Here is a 22,841-nt window from a genome sequence, read left to right as displayed (position 1 = left end):
AGAAGATACTTGGATTATTTGGTGTGTTCTTGCAAGATTTCTGTGGAAATCTCTCCTTATTCTGAAAATTTCATGCTCTAATGCTAGATAGGAAAAATAAAAACTCTTAATTGGAGTGTAAATAAAAGCTTTAGAAATGTAATGAGGTGGCAGGGATATTACCAGCATCTGAGAAGTTTTCTAAAAGGTTATAGTCAAAAGGAAGGTATTGCTACATAGAAGAATTGCCTAAAGGAATATTGTTATTCCAGAAGTATGTTCCCATTGATTTTATCTTTTATGAACAACTCTATTTAGAAATGTCCCTTTAAAGAGTTTCAGTAATGCAACTCTGATTAGAAGCAAACACCACCTTTTCCTGTTTCAGAACCCCTTCAAAACTATCATAAAGTAATCCCAAATGAGAATTATTTCTTTTGAACTGGGAGAAGATGAGTACAGGAAATAGCCAACAAACCTTCAACAAATTTCAGAAACACAGAGAGCTGAAGGAAGGGACATAACTCAGCAGAGAGGATCAAGCTGTGGCTTATCTGAGCTTATATGTCAGAAGAAGTATTAGTGTGAGAAAGCCAAAGTGTGTCCCTAAAAATATTCTAAATGGTCAGCATTTAGAAGCACCACATGTCAAACAAGTTGGGGGAAACTGAAGCAAAAATAGGGGTCCCTCTATGCTCAGGTGCCCTCTACAACCTCTTTGAGCAGTTAAGTGTTTTCATCTCATAGGAAGAGAAGTTTACTCTCTAGACAAACTGAGAGGTGCTGAGATCAATCTTAAAACATCAAAGCAAAGTTAAAAATCACATAAACTTTCAGAAATAAACCAGGTCTTTTATAAAGAACTACGAAGCAGAAGGGCATCAGAATTCTAAAGAGCAACTGTTATTGTGTGGGTGATAGAAAATGTAAGAGTCAGGTTGGTGGCATAAACCTATAATGCCAGCTATTCTGAGATTAAAGCAGGAAGTTCAGGCAAATTCAAGGCTAGCCTGGGCCAGCCTGTCTCAAAATAAAACAAAAGGGCTGTGGATGTGGCTCAGAGGTAGGATGCTTCTGGGTCAATCTCAGGACAAACAAAACAAAACAAAACAAAACAAAAAACAATAAAAACCACACCAAAAGCAAACAAAAAACAAACTCCAAACAACAACAACAACAACAATAAAACAAACCAAAAAAATCAATAAAATGAAACATTGTTTTAGATCCATGCTTTCTACAAAATTTATTCCCCTTTTTCACTTTCACAGAAATATACTAGAGCATATGATGCATCCAAATATTTGAAATCAAGTCAGAGGCAGTCACAGGTTCCAGGAATCAGAAGACCTTATGTATAAGGATGAGAGTTTAAGGGCACCAGGCCTAGGAAAGAAAATAATGGTCCATGTTAAGTAGATAAAGCAGTTGTAATGGAACAAATGAAAAATGATAGAATCTAAAGTTTAAGCATTTAGAAAATTATTGCAAGGAGTTTGAGACATCAACCTAAGCATTTGGATACAATATAAGATAAGAAACTAGAGAATTAGAAATTGGTATAAGTTGTTCAAATATAAGTTAAACATATGCAATGAAGGAAACATACACTTACCAGTGAACAGTAGTTATGTGGTCATAATGGTGTAAACAAAGCATATTGATATAATCAAAAATTGTGATCAAAATAAAAAGCAGTAGATAGGGGAAGTATGTGAGGAATGTGGATGTGCATATTTATTTGTAGTGTGTAGTTTACATGAGTAAAGATGGATCTTAATCTTCCTTAAAAGAGTCATTAGAAATTTTCTAAAATAAATCAAGAAACCAAAATAGATCATTATTTAGAAATGTAAACATTTCCGAAGAAACTATTAGTATGATTCAAAAATTTTACATTTAAGGAATGAGAGATTGGAAAGGGTCACACTAAAAACCACACGCACACATTGGTACACTAACACACAGACACACACAGACATGCATAGATTTATTAGAATGGAATTTTCTAAAGTCATATTATTTCAATATAAAATTCCTGTTTATTCCTACTTTTCTTTCTACAATGATAATTCTTTAATTAATTATGTGACAACTTCTAAATTTGAAACAGTTTATCATTTCTATTTATATTTGATATCATATATGCTAGTATGTTAGACATATAAGTTTGTAGATACATTTTAATAACAAGCTTATAGGACAGTCATAAATGTATAGGACTCATGGTATATCTATGTATGTATTTATATGTCTATCAATATTTGTTGGTAGATATTGATAAATAGATATATATAGATATAAATAATATCATGCTGATCTTTTCATATGTTCAGCAGTACTTGTAGCATATAAGTCATGTCTCTAGTATCTTTTGTCTACACACACAATGCTTCATATAACCTTGAATTATTTCAAGAAATATACTGTTATTCTCTTTTCCGTTGGTTTTTATTTGTACCTTATCAGCTAAAGTCCAGGAAGAGATTGACCAAGTCATTGGCAGACACTGCAGCCCCTGCATGCAAGATAAGAGCAGTATGCCTTATACAGAGGCTGTCCTGCATGAGATCCAGAGATACATTGACCTCATTCCAATCAATCTGCCCCGTGCAGTGACCTGTGACATTAAATTCAGAAACTACTTGATTCCCAAGGTAAGACTATTTTGCCCACATTGCCCTTCTGTTCTCTTGAAGTTCCTATATTCTCAGTATGGTTTCAATCTTCAGCCAAAATAAGATGAGAGAGTACAAAACTCATCCATGTAACACCTTGATGGACTCAGTGCTGGACCAGGCTAGGTCATGAAGCTCCATAATGCAGAATCAGGAACACAGTTACATATGTAGGGAAGAGGGTAAAAGAAGTGTCACTTGTGTGACAGAGTATTCCCCTTTGTCTCTTCTAAATAAGGCACTGGCCTTAAACTCATGGATTTTATTGCTTGGTTGCCTACCTGGAAACATCAGTGGTCTTCTTTGGACAAGGGTTTCTTATCATAACATCTGGACTCAGTAAATTCCAACATTTCCTCTAGCTCCATGACTTCTTTACAACTTGGTTTATCTGGGTCTGTTCATTGCAGGGCACAACCATAATTACATCACTGACATCTGTGCTGCATGACAGCAAAGAATTCCCCAACCCAGAGAAGTTTGACCCTGGCCATTTCCTGGATAAGAGTGGCAAATTCAAGAAGAGTGACTACTTCATGCCTTTCTCGACAGGTAATAGTAATTTATTTCAATTGGTACTTTAGGAGAAAAAAAACAAACAGCTTCACGGGATCACTTCAACTTGACAATGATTATTTGGGGGCTGGTAGGAATGTTCTTCCACATGTCAGGAGCCCATAAACTGTCCAAGATCAGGCCACAACATGGTTACTGGGTCTGATTACTGGGGCATTGGGGAAGTTGGCTTAGTCCTGGTAAAGTAAGAAAGCTACAGAGAGGGTAGATTGAGTCATGCCTCAGAATACAACACTGCACTCCCAGAATGCTTCTTAGAAGATTAATTAATCTCCACTGTCCTCAAATCTCTGCAAAATTTATCCAACTCCACCACTTTGGTGAGTATCTTCCACATGGTGCCTCTCATTCCCCTGCTGAGCTCTGGGTATGGTAAGTATTCACAGCACAGAATGGGCCACCAAAAGGGTGTCACACCCAAGTTAGCCAAGCAGATGCATAGATTGTTATAATCCAGTATGTCTAGTCCTGTAAGAGAGGGAAGAAAGGATTGGCTGTTCATGATGGCAGAGGGAGAAAATGCCTCCTGCCTGTTCTCTCATACAGGTAAGGCATAAAATGGCTTGAGTGACATTCAGATAGAAGAACGGACATTAGCACCGCCTGGTAAAAGGCAAAGAAAAAGGACTGAAGAGAGGCAGGGCATTTTAAGAGACACAATGAACCATAGGAGCAGGATGTTTGTTCCTGATCAAGGATACCAGAGCCTTCTGACTGATCAATGAGGATTAGCAAATCTTGGGAGTCATGCAGATTCCTTTAAAGACAACAGATTGCCTTGATCTACCTATATCTAGTTCCCTCCTTGGGACAAGGTCCCTTTACACTGAAGTATTTACTGAGTCTCTGGCATATCATTGCCTAAATTTGTTCTTTGGCTCTTCAGGCTTGCTTTTAGGTCTTGCATTGTGGATACTAATATGACAAGAACTGAACTCTGCCTTAATGGAACTATGTTTTAGCAGTCTAGAAAAATAGAGAATAAGGATTCAAATAATCTGAGCTTCATTGTTGATTAAAGTCAAAGAGGATGAGAATCTACAGCCTAGAAGAATCACAAAGAGTGTAACAGAGAAATGACATTTGATCTAGAATCTGAGAGAAGCCCTAAGTGCATTCTCATCAAAGGAACAGCATGAGATAAAGCTTGAAACTGCATTGTATGGTTTAGGCTGATGAGACTGAATGGATCTGATGAATGGGAAGAAATATCATGGCACATCAGACTGGGAACAGGGAACACAAGTAATCAGTGTGTGTTTCTGTGAAAAGATTGATGGAATCATGAAATGTCAAAAGAACAGTTTTAATGTGGACATCATTAATGAAGTTCTTGGTATAGAGCTGCTACTCAATAAATATTGATTGAATGATGAGTGCTGTTAAATTATTAGGTAGATAACAGGTGTGTCCATCCTTCTGTATAATCAGCCATATTTTTTATTTACTCTTTTCAAAAACATTTTTAAATTATGGATGGACACAATACTTTCATTGTATCTATTTATTTATTTTTGTGCTTGGGATCAAACCCAGTGCCTCACACATGCTAGGCAATCACTCTGTCATTGAGATAGAATACCAGCTCCATATTGACTCTTGGTCTATCCATCCATCCATCCAACATCTATCCATCTATCCAACCATCCATCCAACCATCCATCCTTCCAATCATTCATCAAATAGCGACTCTGCATTTTTTCTGTGCTAGTCATAAATGTACTGTTCAAGGAATATTTACCCTCTCTCTTGGTTATTTCAGTAAAACGAATTTGTGCAGGAGAAGGTCTGGCCCGCATGGAATTGTTCTTATTCCTGACCACCATTTTACAGAACTTTCTTCTGAAATCTCTGGTTGACCCAAAGGATCTTGATACCACCCCAGTTTTCAATGGACTTGTTTCTGTGCCACCTGCATACCAAATCTGCTTCATTCCTATCTGAAGAAGAGCAGTCTGTTTGGCTGCTGCTGTGCTATCATCTGGAATCTTCTCTTTGGGGCATGCTCCATCTCCTTCTCTGTCAGGCATGTCTTCTCTGACCTGCTTCTCACCATTCTATTTCTTTGAAATCCAGTGACCATCCAACCCCCATTAGAGAGAGTTTCCACAAATCCATGCTTCCTATTCATGTACTGTAACGCTTGCATTAGCCATTCTGTATTTTAACACTGTTGTAAGATTTTACTATGGCATCACTGTAAAAATGACAAAAACCTGGGGGGTAATCATAGGAAGTGCAATAAGTCAGGCAGAACAAGATCAATCCACATGGTTTTATTTTTATGTGAATATTAAAAAGTCATGCTTTTAGAGTAGTGATAAATAATTGTTATCAGAACTTGGGATGGGGTGACTTGTGAGAACTTGTGAGTGAATGGGGAATGACAATTATTAGTTAAAGATCCAAAGTTTTAGGTAGACAGGAGAAGTAAGTAGTGATGGTCCTAGTGCAGAACATGGTTCCTATTGTGAACAATAATGTGTTGCATACTTGAAAATTCCTAAAAAGGGAGACATTAAATATCCTGCCCATATATAAAGGACAGGTATTTGAGATAATGACCATGTTAATGATCCTGATTGAATCATCCTACCATGTATAGATATATCACAATGTACCCCACAAATACATATGATTACTACTTGTCAACCACAAAACATATGGAAGTAGATTAAAAAAACTGCAAATGAAAACTACATTGTATCCATTTTTTAACAATCTTGGTTAGTAAAGAAAGATATATTAATCAGGTGTTGGCAAAAGGGAGGAACAACAGGCAGCCTTATATCCTGACAGAACAGCAATTTATCAATAATGCTACTCTAAGTATCTTACCAAAATCTATAATCTTCCCTTCACCACCACCTTCCCCATCATTCAATTTCTGATTCCCCTACCCTGCCTTTGCACTTTGCTACATTAATTATCTTATTATTTTTGGGTTTGAAGATCTAATATCATCTCCCCTGGGCTAAGATGATTCTATCACCTGGGATGGTTCCTTTTGGAGGCTCTAGGGGAGATCATTTTCCTAATTTTTTCATCTTGTAGAGGCTGCCAGCATCCCTGGACTTCTGAGTCCTTTGTCACATCAATTCAACCTCATGATCACATCTGCTCTCTCCTTATATCCTCTCATTTTTCTTTTACACAAACCTTGCTGAATCCAGGTGTGGTGGCATACACCTGTGATTATTGCCTCAGGAATCTGAGGTGGAATGATTACAAATTCACAGCCAGCCTAGCAATTTAGGGAGGCCTTAAGCATCTTGTCTCAAAATAATAACTGAAAAGGGCTGATGAAGTGGCTCAGTGGTTAAGGACACTTGGATTCAACATCTGGTATCAAAACAACTCCCCCAAAATAAAGAAAGAAACACTTTGGTGATTACATTGGACACACCAGCATAATATAGTAGAATCTTTCCATGTTATGACCCTTGACATAATCACATCTACAATCTCCCTTTTATCATGTAAATTAACAAATTCATGCATTTATGAGTTTCAAGTGTTAAGATGTAGATGTTCTGGGGTGTGAAGTCATTATTATACAGTCTATGTTGTTATTATTATATTCTACTATGACCAAGATAATTCAGACAAGGCTTTGTTAAGTTCTTGTTCAGGCTCACAAGGAGATGATTCCCAGGAACATCTGACTTTAAAATAAAGGTTTCTAGTAAATTGATTTGAATTCTTTTTGGGCTCAGTATATTTTAGTTTTATAGCTTTGTTGGCAGGTTGATTGATATACAGTTATCATTTGTTAATATTTAATGGAAAGAGAAGGTATTTTTACATTTCAAATAAAAAAAAGCCAACTTTGTACCAAGGATCAAGGTTCATAAAGGAATGTAATTTCTCAAAATCAGCACAGTACGCAAGAAATTTACTAGAAATAGACCTCGAGAATTTTTATTTCTGTTTTTTGGTACCAAGTATTGAACCAAGGGGTACTTAAACACTAAGCTACATCTAGAGACCTTTTTTATATTTTATTTAAAGAAAGGTTTTTGCTGAATTGTTTAGGGTCCCAGGAAGTTGCTCAAGCTATCTTTGAACTCATGATCCTCCTGCTTCAGCCTCCCAAGGTACTGGCATTGTAGGCATGCAACACTGTGCCCAGCTACCTTGAGGATTCTAAGAGAAACTATTTAAAATCTAGAAACCTAAGCTCAGACAACTTTTAACTAATTGATAAGGAAATATCAGGAAATTGATTTTCTATAATAGTCAGGGGTCTTCAGAGAGAGAGGAATAGAGGATCAAACTGATAGAGATACATGATAAATAGATGACAAGGAATGTGTTATAGGATTGGCTCACATGGTTGAGGAGACTGAAAAGTCCCATGCTAGGTGATCTGCAGTCTGGAGAATAAGAAAAACCAATGGTGTGTCTCGGTGCAAATCTAAAAGCATGAGCAGGGAAATGCTCTTTTGAAAACACCCTCACAGAAGTAACCAGAAATTATGCTATTGGGTATCACTTAATCCAGTCAAGTGCAAATCTAAAATTAACAATTGCATCTCCCATGCATTTTTTGGGGGGTGGGGGTGGGGGGCATTATTCAGAACAAGAGAACAAAAGAAGACAAAAGAGTAGCTGGATGCAGACATAGAAGGTCCAAGATGATGGTCAAAGGGAAAAATCTCAGAGGATATTAAATGTTGGTCCTAAGATAAAAGATGGGTTCTGGGGTTCCAGAGAAACTAGAGGGAGAGGAAGACAGAGTCAAAGGACTGGAAGTTGCTAATCTTTGCCTCTTTTTGTGTTGCTCACTGATCTGTCAGTTGGAGTGGCCTAAACTGAAGCTGGTTGAGGTAGCTCTCAGCTTCCCTTCTCACCAGTACAAGGTAGGATGGAATGGGAAGTACTGTAGACTGAAGTTTTGTCTGGGCAGACAAGATTGAGGCATTCCAGGGGGGAGCTGCTGTAGAGTTTTATGAGGAGGAATCCAGCAATGGGGGCTTAAGTCTAATAAGGCCTCAGGGGTCTTGTTGGGTGGTATCTGCTCTGGAGAGATCAGACCAACAAGTCCTGAAGACCTGGCAAATGCTGATTTTCGCTGGGAGTTTGCATGTCAGGGTGCTCCCAAGCATTCCACTTGTGCAGCAGACGAGTCAATCCACACACTCTGCTACCCACAAACACAGACTTCTCAGGCTTAGTCCCTGAGTGTATACACCCTCCTGTTCAGTTTCCCATCTCTCTTCAACTGGTCACGTGAGCTGCCAGATTCAAAGGGAAAAATGAGTTGGCTTCATATTTCTTTTTGACTTAAATTTACCTGGGTGCGATCCTTGCATTTGTTTTACTCATTCTCTGCTAGGTACACTCTAGCCCACATATAGGCACTTGTTGGAACAGTATGGCCTCAGCTTTCCAGGGCCAGTTAAGAAATATAGAGAATTTTCCAAACATCAGTTCACTGTGTAGCTTCTGGAACAGCAGAGTTTAATCTGCGTTTCTGATCTCCAGCATTTACCATGCCAATTCTGTCCACTGTGTTTCTCTCTGTGTTATCCATCCTTTTTATAGAGACCCCCTGCTACTGCAGTACAATGTGATTTAGCTCCAATGTACTCTTTCTTGTTCTAAATTCTACGCATCTAAGATTCTAAATTTCGAAGACACTCAGACAATATTGAATTTTAGTGAAATCCCTCTGTTATGATTTAGATATTGGGTGTACCCCCAAAACTCATGTGTGAGACAGTGCAAGAGGATTTAGAGGTGTAATGATTGGGTTTATGAGAGCATTTCCTCCACCACACTCTTCCTCCTTGATACTATGCCTCAATGTAGGCCCCTAGGAATGGAGTTGGCCATTTATGGACTGAGAACCTTGAAACCATGAGCCCCCAGAGAAATTTTTTTCTCCTATTAAATTATTCTTTTCAAGTCTTTTGGTGACAGTGATGGAAAAGCTAACTAAAACACCCTCATTCACCCATTGAGAAGGAGTACTCCTGCTGCTTGAATCCTGACCCACAGTACAACTGGAAATGTAGCCTTGTTCTAGTCCACCATCTTGAATTTGGGCTGATTTTTATATTTTCATGTATCAGTTAAAATGCAATGAAAATAAATATTTTTCCTATATATTTAAGTCCCTTTTTAATAAAGATTAAATTAGAAATAACCCTGTGTATATTATTTATCAGTCTTCATTATATCCTGCATATCTGAACTATAATTTCATACTGTTTTCTTTCCTTATTATAAAGAATGGTGAAATCTCTATGATTTTTTTTCTTCTGAAAACATCTTTGCTTTTAAATTTTTATTTATCACTTTAAAATAGAAAAAAAGTTTATTTTCACTCCACTTAAGAGGACAGAAATCTCAAATTCATTTCACTGAGCCAAAATCAAGATGTGGGAAGGGTTGTTCTCTCTCCTTTGGAGAATTTACTTCTTTCCTCTCCATCTTTCTGGTAATTTCTAGAACTCCTTGCTTATGATTACATCACACTCTAGTTCACATACCTTTGCTGATTGTGTTTATTATAGCTCATTGAATCATAAACAAAACTTTTTGAGATTTACTTCCCACAAACCTTCTGTGACTTACTTCAACATTCACAACTTCTTTACATCCTTAGTTTTGTCCTCTTTTATCTCGGATTTTAGCACAAGAATATTACTTTACCAGATAAAATACTTTCTTATCCAGAAATGTTTCCTTTACTTTCTGATTTTTTGTACTAAAATATATTTCCATACCTATAACTTTTTAAAAATCTTTTCTAATTTTAGACCCTTTCTTAAAATTCATATTCTGAAACAGACCTTATGAATATTGTCTATGCATTTAATTTACACAACCAAGTTTATCCCAGGAAAAGGTTGGACAACCCAACATATAGAAAAACTGGGCCTTAATCTTTTTTTCTCCCAGGTTGCACTCAAGGGGTTGGAGCACAGGATATTTTTGAGCCTGACCTGTATCTATTATCATTATCACAATGCCATCAACTTCAAGTTAGTTCCCCACTGTCAATTGTACCCACATGCTCCTTTTGGGCCTTTTTTTCATATTAGGAATATTAATATGCAAAGGAGGAGGCCCTTTCAATACCTTTATTTAGGCTTCCTTGAAGATTCCTTTGCAGAGGCTGCCTACAAAACACAAGGTGGCCTTAGTTTCTGTCTTTTTCTTTTCTAGGTGTAGTTGTTGATTCTTTTGGTCTCCTCAGGCATTTAGTTAGATGGGATACTATTAGAGCAAGAATTTGCTTTGCCACGGTGATATCTCCTAGCCAAATGGGGTGTCCTGTCAGATATTAAAAGGGAATACTATTCCTTTCCATGGGTTATAAAATAACATGCTACAATCTACTGCCACATCCTCTGTGGCCAGTATCCTACATCACCCAGGGGCAAAAGGAGATGGAAGGCAGAGCAGAGTCCAGTTTCTCTTTGTCCATTTTTCTATAGCCCACACAGATTTTCTGGGATTTTCCCCTTCAGTTTAGAGCTGGTGTCCTTGACCCACCATGAGATGATTTGCAGTGAGATGACCCACTGTGAGATGCCTAGAGCCAGGCTGAGAAAGAGTGCTGTGAGTTCTGGCACTGGGTTTAAAAGATTTAAATCTTTTAAAGATTTAAATCTTTTAAACCCTTAATTCTGGTGTCCTGTTACCTTGCACCCATAGGCAATTCCTTTTGGCACCTTCAGATTAGATCCTGATGTTTTAGACTCCTTATCATGAAAATGCATAAATGTCTGTACATACAGAATCTTTTTCATATACTTTACCCCTGATGGAATAACTTCAGTTAAAGAACTGTATAAGAACCAAGAAAAAGCCATTCCAAGGCCATATTGTGTTATAGTAACCCCCTTTTCTCTTAGACAGTCTTATACCTATAGGTGGCCCATGAAGCCAAGATGTCCCTGCATAAGAGACTACCAGTAAGATCAAATGGAGCATGGCCCATGTCTTAGAGGTCAAGGACCAGGTTAAAAACAAACAAACAAAAAACAGACAAGAAAGGATCACTGAAACCCAGACTGACAGACAGGAACCTTTAAAAAAGACAGATCTGCATGTTCAATTTTTTTCCACTTACATCACCTTTGAGAGTCCAACACAAACTGCCAGATTATACAGTAATCAAGAAAGCTATTTAAAAGCCAGATCATTACAGTAAACCATTATCTTGGACAGACTTGTATCTATAGGTGACTTTTCTTCAACTTACCTTATTTCTGACAGACCAACTTCAACTGTAAGATTATAAAATAAAGAAAGACAGAGACAACCAACGAGAAGCCCCACAAAGGTGGCTGACAGATGGGAACTTTTAAAGGGAACAGCTTAGATCTTTCCTGAGTGACCATCTATAGAATCAATGCAATACTGGCCAGGTCTTAAAAGGGGCAATAACAGATACAAACAAAACAGACAACCAGAGGGAATTCCCCAACCTAAGGCCAACAAACAGATGAGAACCTAGAACAGATCAAAAGGGAGTATATATCCCTAGGTTCTCCAGTCCCTCCTAATCATGACTCCTACACCAGTGGCACCACAGATATATCGCCAGAAATATGCATCAGATGTTCCCTCTAAGAGGAATCAGATGTGTGGAATCAAGGGTCTTGGCATACATACCAAGAGACTTACCACATGAACAAGGTTGTTGAGATTTTACTGAGTTTTGTTTCTTTTTTCTCAAAATGGACTATGATGGAGTATCCCGTAACTTTCAGAAAGAGAAGGTTGGAGTCCAAAGCAAAAGGGGTTTTGGCAGCTGCTCTTATTGTCCCACAGTCCTTCCTTTAACTCACAGGAGCAGCTCCTCTCATTTTGAGGAAAAGGAAAAAGGTTTATTGCTTTGCTAGCAAAAGACAAATCCTATCTCAAAGGCTGTGATTCTGCCCATCAATAAGAACAGAGGACATTTAAAGAGGGGATTCAAAGGCTGTATTCCACTTATTCTCTGTTGGAGTTTAATTCATTTGTTAATTTGGGAGATAATCATTTCTGACATGTTCCGGTACCATCCCCAAAGTATGGATTACTTTGTTCTTACAGTGGCTGTGTACTCAGGGACAGATAATTCTGCCTATGATGGGAAAGAAAGGTAATCCTGTTTTCCCTGAGATTAGGAAGTTGTGGAGAATAGGGAGGAACGGGGAGAGAGGAAGAGAAAGAAACATGTCCATTTTAAAAATAAATTGCAGTGGCAGAGCAGCAAGGGCTACATTCAAAGCATAAAGAGGACCACTGTTACACTACTAACATGTAAATGACCCATAGATATTAATTTGTTGTAAATGTAAAATAGTAAAACAATAATATGTGAAAGACATTGTGTATTTGGGGTATTGAAACCAGTGTCTTACACAGACTTAAAGACTCCACCACTGAACTATGCCTCAAGCCCCACTCCTCCACCAAAAGAAAATGTTTTGCACAAAGTCTACCACATGAAAGGAGCGCTATAAAGAGAAGATGTGCTAGTGTTATGATTAATCATGTTTGAATATTTAAAGCTTGCTCCTTTTTCTTCCAGCTCTGAGATTCACTCTTCTGCATGGTCTATTCTATTAGAGAGACTTATAATAAACTTTAAAAAATTTTTGTGTATCTTTCATTTTCAGTATATCTCCTCAGATTCTTTTCAATATGTCTCCCCCTTACTGAATTTCCCATTCACATCCTGTACTGACTTTTGTGATTAATTCTATTGTTTTCATATGTTCCTTTGTTTCTGGGTCATTTTTTGTAATCATGTTTTTTTAAATTGTCTATCTACTGTTTCAGCCACTGTAATATATTTGAAGTCAGTTACAGTGAATTATGAACTTAGGAGGCACCATGTTACCTTGATCTTTCATATTTTTGTATTATTCTGTTGTGTTCTATGCAACTGTTAAGAAGAATTTCTCTATCATTCTTAGGCAATGGCTTCTTTAGGGATCAGCTGTTTCTTGGTAAAATGTTCTGGGAATTTCAATATATTTCCAAGAGACTTTATACTATAGTTTCACACTAGTTCCTCAGTGATGATCAGTATATTTTGGTACAGTGTGTAGTATGTCAAAGCTTGGATATTTCACTTCCTATTTCAGTCTCAAAAGAGTGGGCCATTCTTATAGATACAATAATTGTGTTGTACCATCAGGTTATGTCAGGCACACCCTCTATGATAGCACTTCTTCACTTCAAAGTGTATATTCTCAAGGTATAGGGGAGTGATCTAGATTGAGACACCTTTTCAGGTCTGATTTCCTCAGTCTATGTGTTAATTTTTTCTGTTTTTTTTTTTTTTTTTTTTTTTTTTTTTTTTTTAGTAATGAATGTCCATGTTGTGATCTGGGATACTCCCTGTGGGCGTTCCTTCTTGCTTTCTAGTCATTGATTGGTTTAGAGTTTTTTTTTTTGTCTCTGCTACACATAATAAGGTATCACTGAAGTTTGGAAATGGTTAGATTGTGTGTGTGGAGCAAGGTGTGATCTCTCTTTGATGGGTTTATCCAGTAGCAGTCTTTACCATGTGAACACTTCAAAGCTCTGTTCCAGAACCTTGTCATAATTTGATTTATCTTGTGAAACTCTGGAAGATCCCACATGTAGAGCTATTTAGTATTTGGACTTTGAACTTTCCCACTACCAAAGCCATATGTGGAAGAAAAGTGCAGGTATTTTTGAGCATCATGGATGCCTGGAGTCATGAAAAACAGCTGAAGAAATTAATAAGATAACGAAAAAGCTTAAAAGAAAAAGATGGTGAATGAGATTGTCAGCATTTTCACTTCTGTGACTAAAAGACCTGACAGGAACAACTTTAGGAGAGGAGAAGTTTATCTGAAGGCTCACAGTTTCTGAGGTCTCAGTCCATAGACACCCAGATCCATTCCTTGAAGCTTGAGGTAAGGCTGAACTCAAGGTGGAAGAGTATGGTGGAGGGAAGCAGCTCACATGATGATCAGGAAGCAGAGAGAGAGATATCTACTTGCTAGATACAAAAATATACTCCAGAGGTCTCTCCCTGTACCCCACCTCCTCCAGCCATACCTACCTGCCTTCAGTTACCACCCAGTTAATCCCAAAAGGTGATTAATTTACCCAATCTTTTTTTTATAAACCTTCCTGCATTTTCTCACACATAATCTTTTGGGGGACTCCTCATATCCAAACCATAACAGAGTTGCTCATAAAAGACATCAAGGAAGTCTGACATACTCATGGGTTTTAGAAGGCCATATAATACTCAGGAAAGAACTAAGAATTTCCTAAGTCTTCACCTTGAGCCAAATTCATGTCTTTGTACAAGCCAACCAAAAAAAAAAAAAGATTAAATATAACTTACCATATGATCCAGAACTCCAATTTGGGGATTATACTAAAACTAATTGAAACTAATTAAAATGGTTTAACAATGGCCAGTCCTTACTCATTCTAAGAGATACATACCTCACTAAGACATGGAAAGGTCATTCAGGCAAAAACAGTAAATATCCTTCCTTGTCAACAGTTTTGACCACCAGAGTGGAAAATTTTTTTTTCATTCTTAATTGAGAATTTTTTCCTTTTTTTCCCTGTGATGATTGGTGTGTGTGTGTGTGTGTGTGTGTATGTGTGTGTGTGTGTGTAAGAGAGAGAGAGAGAGAGAGAGAGAGAGAGAGAGAGAGAGAGAGAGAGAGAGAATATGTGTGCATGTGTATGTGTGTAATTGTTTCTTATTTTTACCATATTTTTTATGTTTTTCACTTTCCTTTATCTTGTCCCTTTGAGTTTTAGAGATTTTTATCTACGTTTGTTTTTCTTTGTGAGGTAGTAACAAAGATCAGGCAGTCAGCATAGATGATAGATGATCCAGTCAGAAAGATGGGGCCTGATTCCAATGGTGAGGATATAAAATTCTTGGTTGGCTTTGGTTTTCTTTCAGAGCTCAAAATACATTATTCTAGGACCTCCTAGCTTTGAGGATTTGGGTTAAGAAATCAGTTGAGATCTGAATTGGTTTCCCCATATATGTAATTTGATTTTTTTTCTCTCACAGCCTTTAAGATTTTATCTTTATTCTATGTGTTAGTCATTCTCATTATAATGTGTGTTGGTGTGGGTCTGCTATAATTTTGTACATTTGGGGTTCTGTAAGCCTCCTAGATTTGATTTTCCATTCCATTCTTTAGGTTTTGGAAATTTTTTGCTATTATATCATTGAAAAATTTGTACATTCCTCTGGTTTTTATCTATGCTCCTTCATCTATTTTGATAACTCTTAAATTTGGTTTTTTCATTATCCCACAATACTTGGATGTTCTGTTTATGGTTTCTTACCATCTTCTCCACATGTTCAACTCTACTTTCAAGATTATATATTTTGTCTTCATTATCTGAGGTTCTGTCTTCTAAGTGGTCTAGTCTGTTGGTTATGCTTTCTATTGAACTTATAATTCAGTTTACTGATTTCTTCATTTCAAGGATTTCTGCTTTTTTTTCACAATCTCTAACTCTTTATTGAAGTGGTCTTTTGTTTCCTGTATTTTTTCTTTTATTTTACTCCTTATACTATCCTTTTATTCACATATCAGTTTAACTATATACAATTTGAACTCCTTCTTGGACATTTCTTTTACTGTGTTATCAGTGGCTTCCGTTGTTGAAGTATCTTAGTTCATTCAGGATACTTTATTCCCTCGTCTTTTTTTCATGTTGTTAGTGTGTTTTCCCATCTAAAATATGGATCTAAGGCAGGATAAATTCTACCCTGTAGACCTATACTGTCCCAGAAGTTTTCCAGCACTTTGCCTTTACCAGTGAGACCAATAACAAACAGAACCCAGTGTACACAATAGATAGCCTTAAACCTAATAACTCACACCAAGACATCTACTGCTTTCTTGCATTAAACCACAATGATGAGTTCAATAAGTATCTATAGTACAAACAGAATATTTTTTTAAATGATTTACAATTTCAAATAGTGGATGAGAGAACACAAGTAGTGTAGTATGCAATATTTGTAAGGGAGAAAGAGAGAAGCTAGAAGTAAAACTTCACAGGAAGAGTGGAAGAAGAGTCAACAGAGATTGGCTGTTGGTTGGAGAAAGGTTGGAAAGAAAATTCAAGAAAATAGACAAGAGAAAGAACTTGAACAAAGAGATAAAAATTAAAGACCTAAGAATACAACAAAAATGCAAAACACCATTCGTATATCATTGTCCTCCACACACTGATGCACAAAAACCATCCTATTCCAAATATGGTAGAGAGATTAGTGAATCAAAAAATGAGATAAAATAAAATAAATCTTGCTGGAAAGTCAAACTGTCTCTGTCAGTGTTCCAACAGTTTTTCAGATGTCTCTGACATCTCTCAGAATCACCAAACCCGGATCAGCCCTCTCGAACCCAATCTCTGTCCCACCAAGCTGGGATTCAGATACATACCTCAGGCTTGGCAACACTGCAGTCCCAAGATTTCAGTGCTGCTCCTACTTGCAGAGAGATCACCAGGGATACACTCATGCAAAGAAGGAACCCTGAGATGGAGCAGCAAGACAAGGGCCACCAGCACTCTTAACAGGAAGACCCCAGGCTCCTCCAAACCCACAGGCACCCCCACACTGTACCTGCAGGTCCAGCTGGAGCCCCCAGAGAGAGGCTGCTGTGGTGGTAAACCTGTAGTTACTCAGGTCCCAGGCCTGGATGCTGTCCCAAAATGGGTGCAGCCATGTGCAACCAAAGCTGGAGTCTCCTTGGAAGAAGTCCTCTAGGCCATGGTGGCAGCAGTAGTGGCAGTAGTTGTTGGCAGTAGGCAGTGGGTCAGCAGTAGTGGTGGCTGCAGTGGCAGCAGGAACTGTAGCTGTGGGGGCAGCATTACCAGGTGATCTCTGGGGGTCAGCAGCAGTGTTGGCTTCAGTTGCATCCAGGGCAGCAGTTTCTTCTGTCACAGCATCACCCAGAAAGAAGACCTCCAGGCGATCTCAGGCTGGCAGCAGCGGAATCAGAGGCAGAAGCCTCATACATTATCTTTAGAGAAAAAATAAGTTCATATGAGTTCTCTCCTTTTTCAAAATAATTTTTTCCTACCTATAATCTGGAAATACAGATTGGTATGAATTATCGTGATTGATGCTTTGTGGATGAGAACAGAGTCTAAGGGAATTTGGGTAACTAGAGAAAGAGTACAATGCTTGGTAATTGTGAATTATGCTCAGTCGAGGAAAGAGAACAGGGAGTAAGAAGAGGGGAGGGAAAGGGAAAGTGGTGAAACTGAATTAGAACATATTATGTTCCATGCTTTTCTAATTATGACAAAGTGAATTCTATTGTTATGTATAACTAAAAAGAATTAAAAATATTTTTAAAAATTGAAAAAGAAAGAGCACAATGCTGTTCTCTGCTTTTTCTTATACAAAGCCTCATAGAGTAATTACTATAGAAGGAAGTTTTGAAAATACCATTAAATTCAATTGGGCATTCTATGGATAAAGTAACTGTGCACAAGAGTAGTTACGAGTCAACTGACTTTAATGAAGAATGCAGAACCTTCCAGCTAAGCATAGGGTAATGAATGAAATGCAGTCATTTTGTTAACCTAACCCTACTACCTTGTCAGATTGATGCCATCTGAAGCATTGTCATGGTTTAAATGCGAGTTTTTCCCCAAGAGTTCATGCATGAGAAAATGCAATAGTGTTTAGAGGTGAAATGATAGAGCTTTAACCTAATCAATGCATTGATTCACAGATAGGGATTAACTTGGTGGTAACTCTAGACAGGTAGGTTGTTGGAGAGGTTGGTCACTGGGGGTGTGTCTTTTGTGTATAGATTTTGTCCATGGTGAGTGAAGTCTCTCTGCTTCCTGGTCCAATGTCATGAGCTGCTTCCTTGCCCAACACCCTTCTGCTATTATGTTGTGCACACCTCAGGCCCCAAAGAATGAATCTAGTCATCTATGGATGGAGACCTAAAATTTTGAGTTTCTGGAGAACTTCTTTCTGTAAATTATTCTTTTTAGGCCTTTTTGTCACAGCTATAAAAAACAAGCATCAAAAATCTCTAGCCAATTCAGTTTTCTTACAGCATCTATGCTCCTATTCTCCCTTTTCAACAACCTAAATAAAAATATTTGTTTTGTGTGTGTTTTTGTGCATGTGTCTAGTATTAATTTTCTATTAGTTCTTTTTAGTTATACGTGACAATAGTATTTATTTTGACATAATTATAAAATCATGGAATATAATATATTCTAATTCAGTCCCCATTACTTGTCCTCCTCCTCCCTTCTTTCCACCACTGTTCCCCTCCCTCTCCTATTCTGTACTTTCTGTTATTTACTTATAGTTGGTTTTTGTTTTTTTTAGATTACTGTATTGTGTATGTACATGATGGTGAGATTCACTGTGGTATATTTATATGTGTACATAGGAATTTTAGGACAGATTCATTCCATTATCTTCCCCACCCCCCGCCCGATCCCTTCCTTTTTTCCTTTCAGTCATTTCCCTTTGTCTACTCCACTGACCTTTCTTCTATTTTCTTTTCATCTGCCCCACCTTAATTTGGATTCGTTCTGCATATCAGAGAAAAGACTTAACATTTGGCTTTGTGGGACTGACTTATTTCACTTAGCCTGATAGTCTCCAGACTCATCCATGTAATAGAAAATGCCACACGTCATTCTTTTTTATGGCTCAGTAATATGATGCAGTGTATATATGCCCCATTTTCTTTATCCAGTCATCTGTGGAAGGGCACTGAGTTTGGTTTAAAAGATTAGTTATTGTGAATTCTGCTGCTATAATCATTGATGTGGCTACATCAATGTGGTATGCTGATTCCAAATCCGTTGAGAAGGTGGGTAACTGGGTCAAATGGTGGTTCCATCTCCATACTTCTTTCCAGAATATTGCACCAATTTGCAGTTTCACTAACACTGTATGAGTGAAATTTGCCCCCATGTCCTCACCAACATTTATTGTTAATAAATATTCTATTCTTGACATTTGCCATTCTGGTGGCAGTGAGATGGAATCTCAGTATAGTTTTAATTTGCCTTTCTCTCAGTTCTAGAGATATTGAATGCTTTTTCACGTATTTGTTAGCCATCCATATTTCTTCCTTCAAATTGTGTCCATTTAGTTCCTTTTCCATTTATTGATTGTTTCATACATTGTTTTGGTGTTAAGTTTTATGATTTGTAGGTAATTAGGAATGATGTAGGAAAGAATACAAGTTAGAAATATTCATTAAAATAAATATTCATTAATAATATGTATAAATATGCTTCCTCATGGAGGGCACTGGTACAGAAGGTAGGTGTCCTGTGTCTTTGCACAGAAACTTTACCAATGGCTAGGCATCATGTACTTTTGTACAGAAACTATCTCAGCCACCAATTTAAATATATATATATATATATATATATATATATATATATATATATATACATACACTAAATAGAAAGTAACTATGTAGAAATTTGTGTATTTGTGGAACAAATGAATATAAGCAGTACATTTTATGCTTATATTCATGTTTATGAGAAATAAAACCAAACATATATAACAACGACATGTTTTTATCAAAATAAAAGTGAGAAATTTTTATTTTAAAATTAATTGAGTAAGTCAGAGGTTAACTTCATAAATCTAATCTTTATTTCTTTATTAAAGAGAGAGAGAAAGAAAGAGAGAGACATGGAGGGAAATTATTCCCACCTTAAGAAATACAACCCAGCATCTTCAAATGCCTCAAAATTTAATCTATTTGGCAATGTTGCCCCCTTGTGAACTTCTGGAATATTTCTCTGAATAATCACCAATATCACCAAATATATTAGTAAATTTGAATGCTAGCTATGACTTTAATCAAACTTGTTATTTTATAGGTAAAGAAATTAAAGTAGGACAAGTTTTCTTTTTTTGTGGGAATCTATAAAAATGAAATTCCCATTAGGTGATCAATGAATTTCATTTATAGAAAAAAATATCCAAATTCACAACTATAGATTTAATTAAAATTTACTTGGTTAAAAAAAAAGTTAACTGAGGAAGTGGTAGACTACAATGAAAATTTAAAAAACACTGGTGAGTGAAATTGAAGAAGACACCAAAAAAATGGAAAAATGTCCCATTTTCAGAAAATGGAGGGTTAAAAATTTTAAACGTATCATATCATTCACATAAATTTGCAGATTCAATTCAATTTCCATGATAATACCAAAGTCATAAGAACACAGAACTAGGAAAAAACCATCCTAAAATTTATGTGGAAGCACAAGGGAATCTGAATAGTGAAGACAATCTTGAGCTATAGAGCAAAGCTGGAGGCAGAACAATTCCTGATTTCCAGCCATATTATTGACCACAGTAAGCAAAGAACATTCTAAAGAATCACAAAGGGAGATAGATACAACATGTAGAGGCAGAAATGGCTGCTCCTCTAAGCAGATGCATTTATTTAGATCAATAGGTTACATTAGAGCATTAGTGCTATAACTACATTATCGTTCATTGTATCACTAGGGTTACTTATTCCACAGTTACATTCTACATTTACAATATGAAATATTAGGAGCTTTGTGTAATTCTCAAGAAAATCCATTGTTTGAAGATAGTGTTAGGCAGGCAGGTCCAGGCACAGAGGAACTTGGCAAAACATTGTAGTTATTTAGCAATAAGTATTTTTTTTTAAATTCCCAGAAGCTATGTGCCTCAGATCAAAGTAAAGGCTGATGACTCTAGTACAGAGCTTCCTCATGGAGGGCATTGGTATAGAAGGTAAGTGTCCTGTCTCTTTGCACAGAAACTACCTCAACAGCTAGGCATCATGTATTTTTGTACAGAAACTATCCCAGCCACCAAGCATGCCAAGCCATGAATCCATTAGAGACTCCAATCCAAAATACAAACCCTTACACAGCATGGCACTAGTATTAAAACAATCAAATATTAACAGAACCCAATGCAAATGGTACACAGAAATGTAAATAAAAATTACTCTTAAGATTTCATCTCACTCCAGTCAGAATGGCAATTATGAATATTACAAGCAATAATAAGTATTGGTGAGGATGTGAGAAAAAAGGTAGACTTATATACATTGCTGGTGGAAAACTGATGCAACCACTCTGGAAAGCAGTATTTCTTTAGAAAACTTGGAATGGAACCACCATTTGATCCAGCTATCCCACTCCTCAGTCTATACCTAAAGGACTTAAAATCAGCATAGTGACATAGCCACATCAATGTTTATAACAGCTCAATTCACAATAGCTAAACAGTGGAACCAACCTAGATGCCTTTCAATAGATGAATGGATAAAGAAATTGTGGTATATATACACAATGGAATATTACTCAGCAATAAAAGAGAATAAAATTTTGGCATTTGCAGGTAAATGGATGGAGTTGGAGAATCTCATGTTAAGTGAAGCAAGCCAACCTCAAAAAAACCAAAGGCTGAAAATTCTCTCTGATAAGTAGATGCTGATCCATAATGGGGGGCGGGGAGCATGGGAGAAATGGAAGAACTTTGATTGGGTAAAGAGGAGGAAGGGGATGGGAGGGGGCATGGGAGCAGGGAAGATTGTGGAATGAGATGGACATAATTACCCTAAGTACATGTGTGACTGCACATAAGGCATGATAATGCATCATGTACAACCAAAGAAATGAAAAACCCTGTGCCATGTGTGTACAATAAATCAAAATGCATTCTGCCCTCATATATACCTAATTAGAATAAACACATAAATTTAAAAAATAATATTATAGTTTTGTAATATTAATATTATGATGTATGAATATTATGGCACTAATAATAACCAAATGTATGTACTTATCATAAAATTTATAAAAAATAATTAATGTCTTTTCTTTAAAAAAGAAATCAAACAGTACTATGGAAGAGAATGGAGATCCCTGGGGGGAGAGAGGGACAAAAACCCATACAACTACAATTGACTGATTCTCAACAAAGTTATCCAAACTTATGGTTGAGAAAGGAGAGCCTTTTCAATAAATGTAGCATGCAGAAGATGCAGCTTGACCCTTATCTCTCACCTGTAGAAAATTCAATTCAAAATGGCTCAGAAACCTTACTGCCAGACCTGAAACCCTAAATTAACTAGAAGAAAACATAGGGGAAACACTTCAACATGGATACAAGCAATATATTGCCGCAGTCTGGCTGGGCACAAATCAGGAGCCACTGAAGCAGGAACAAACTTTATTTTTAAACTGCAGGAAAACACTTCACACAGCTCCCGGGGAATCCTCCCGAACGCGCCAGGAGGCTTGTCCAGGAACCCCCAGCTGGAAATATCTCTCCCGGAAATCCCTCCTCCTGCACTTCCCCAACCAATGGGAACTCTCGGGGAATCCCCGGAAATCCCCATGAGAACAACAAAATAGTGCGAGAACTCAAAAGTTGCGGCAGAGGCAGATAGTAATGCCTTGCCTGTCAATCAATACTGTTGGCAAAATGCCAGGGGCCATACAGACTCGGCCGTGGCTCTCAGCATCTCCCCCTTTTTGTTTAATTAAACAACAAGCAATGTGGCTTAGGAACCGTGCCTGTTAGGCAGTCCAATTCAACATATGGTCCTTACCCGTCATCGGATGAACTGA

The 22,841-nt window shown here is 37.2% G+C and overlaps 1 pseudogene; it reads left to right on the top strand.

The window, feature by feature from the left end:
* The window catches only part of LOC124096547 (cytochrome P450 2C18-like), a 56,850-nt pseudogene extending 37,236 nt beyond the window's left edge, over positions 1–19,614 (top strand).
* Positions 19,615–22,841: the final 3,227 nt, after the last annotated feature.

Source organism: Marmota monax, unplaced genomic scaffold (genome assembly GCF_021218885.2).
Source record: "Marmota monax isolate L192 unplaced genomic scaffold, Marmota_monax_Labrador192_F-V1.1 WCK01_AAM20220418_F8-fsc00004, whole genome shotgun sequence".
In the NCBI taxonomy this organism is placed as follows: domain Eukaryota; kingdom Metazoa; phylum Chordata; class Mammalia; order Rodentia; family Sciuridae; genus Marmota; species Marmota monax.
This window is presented reverse-complemented; position numbering and strand designations above follow the sequence as displayed.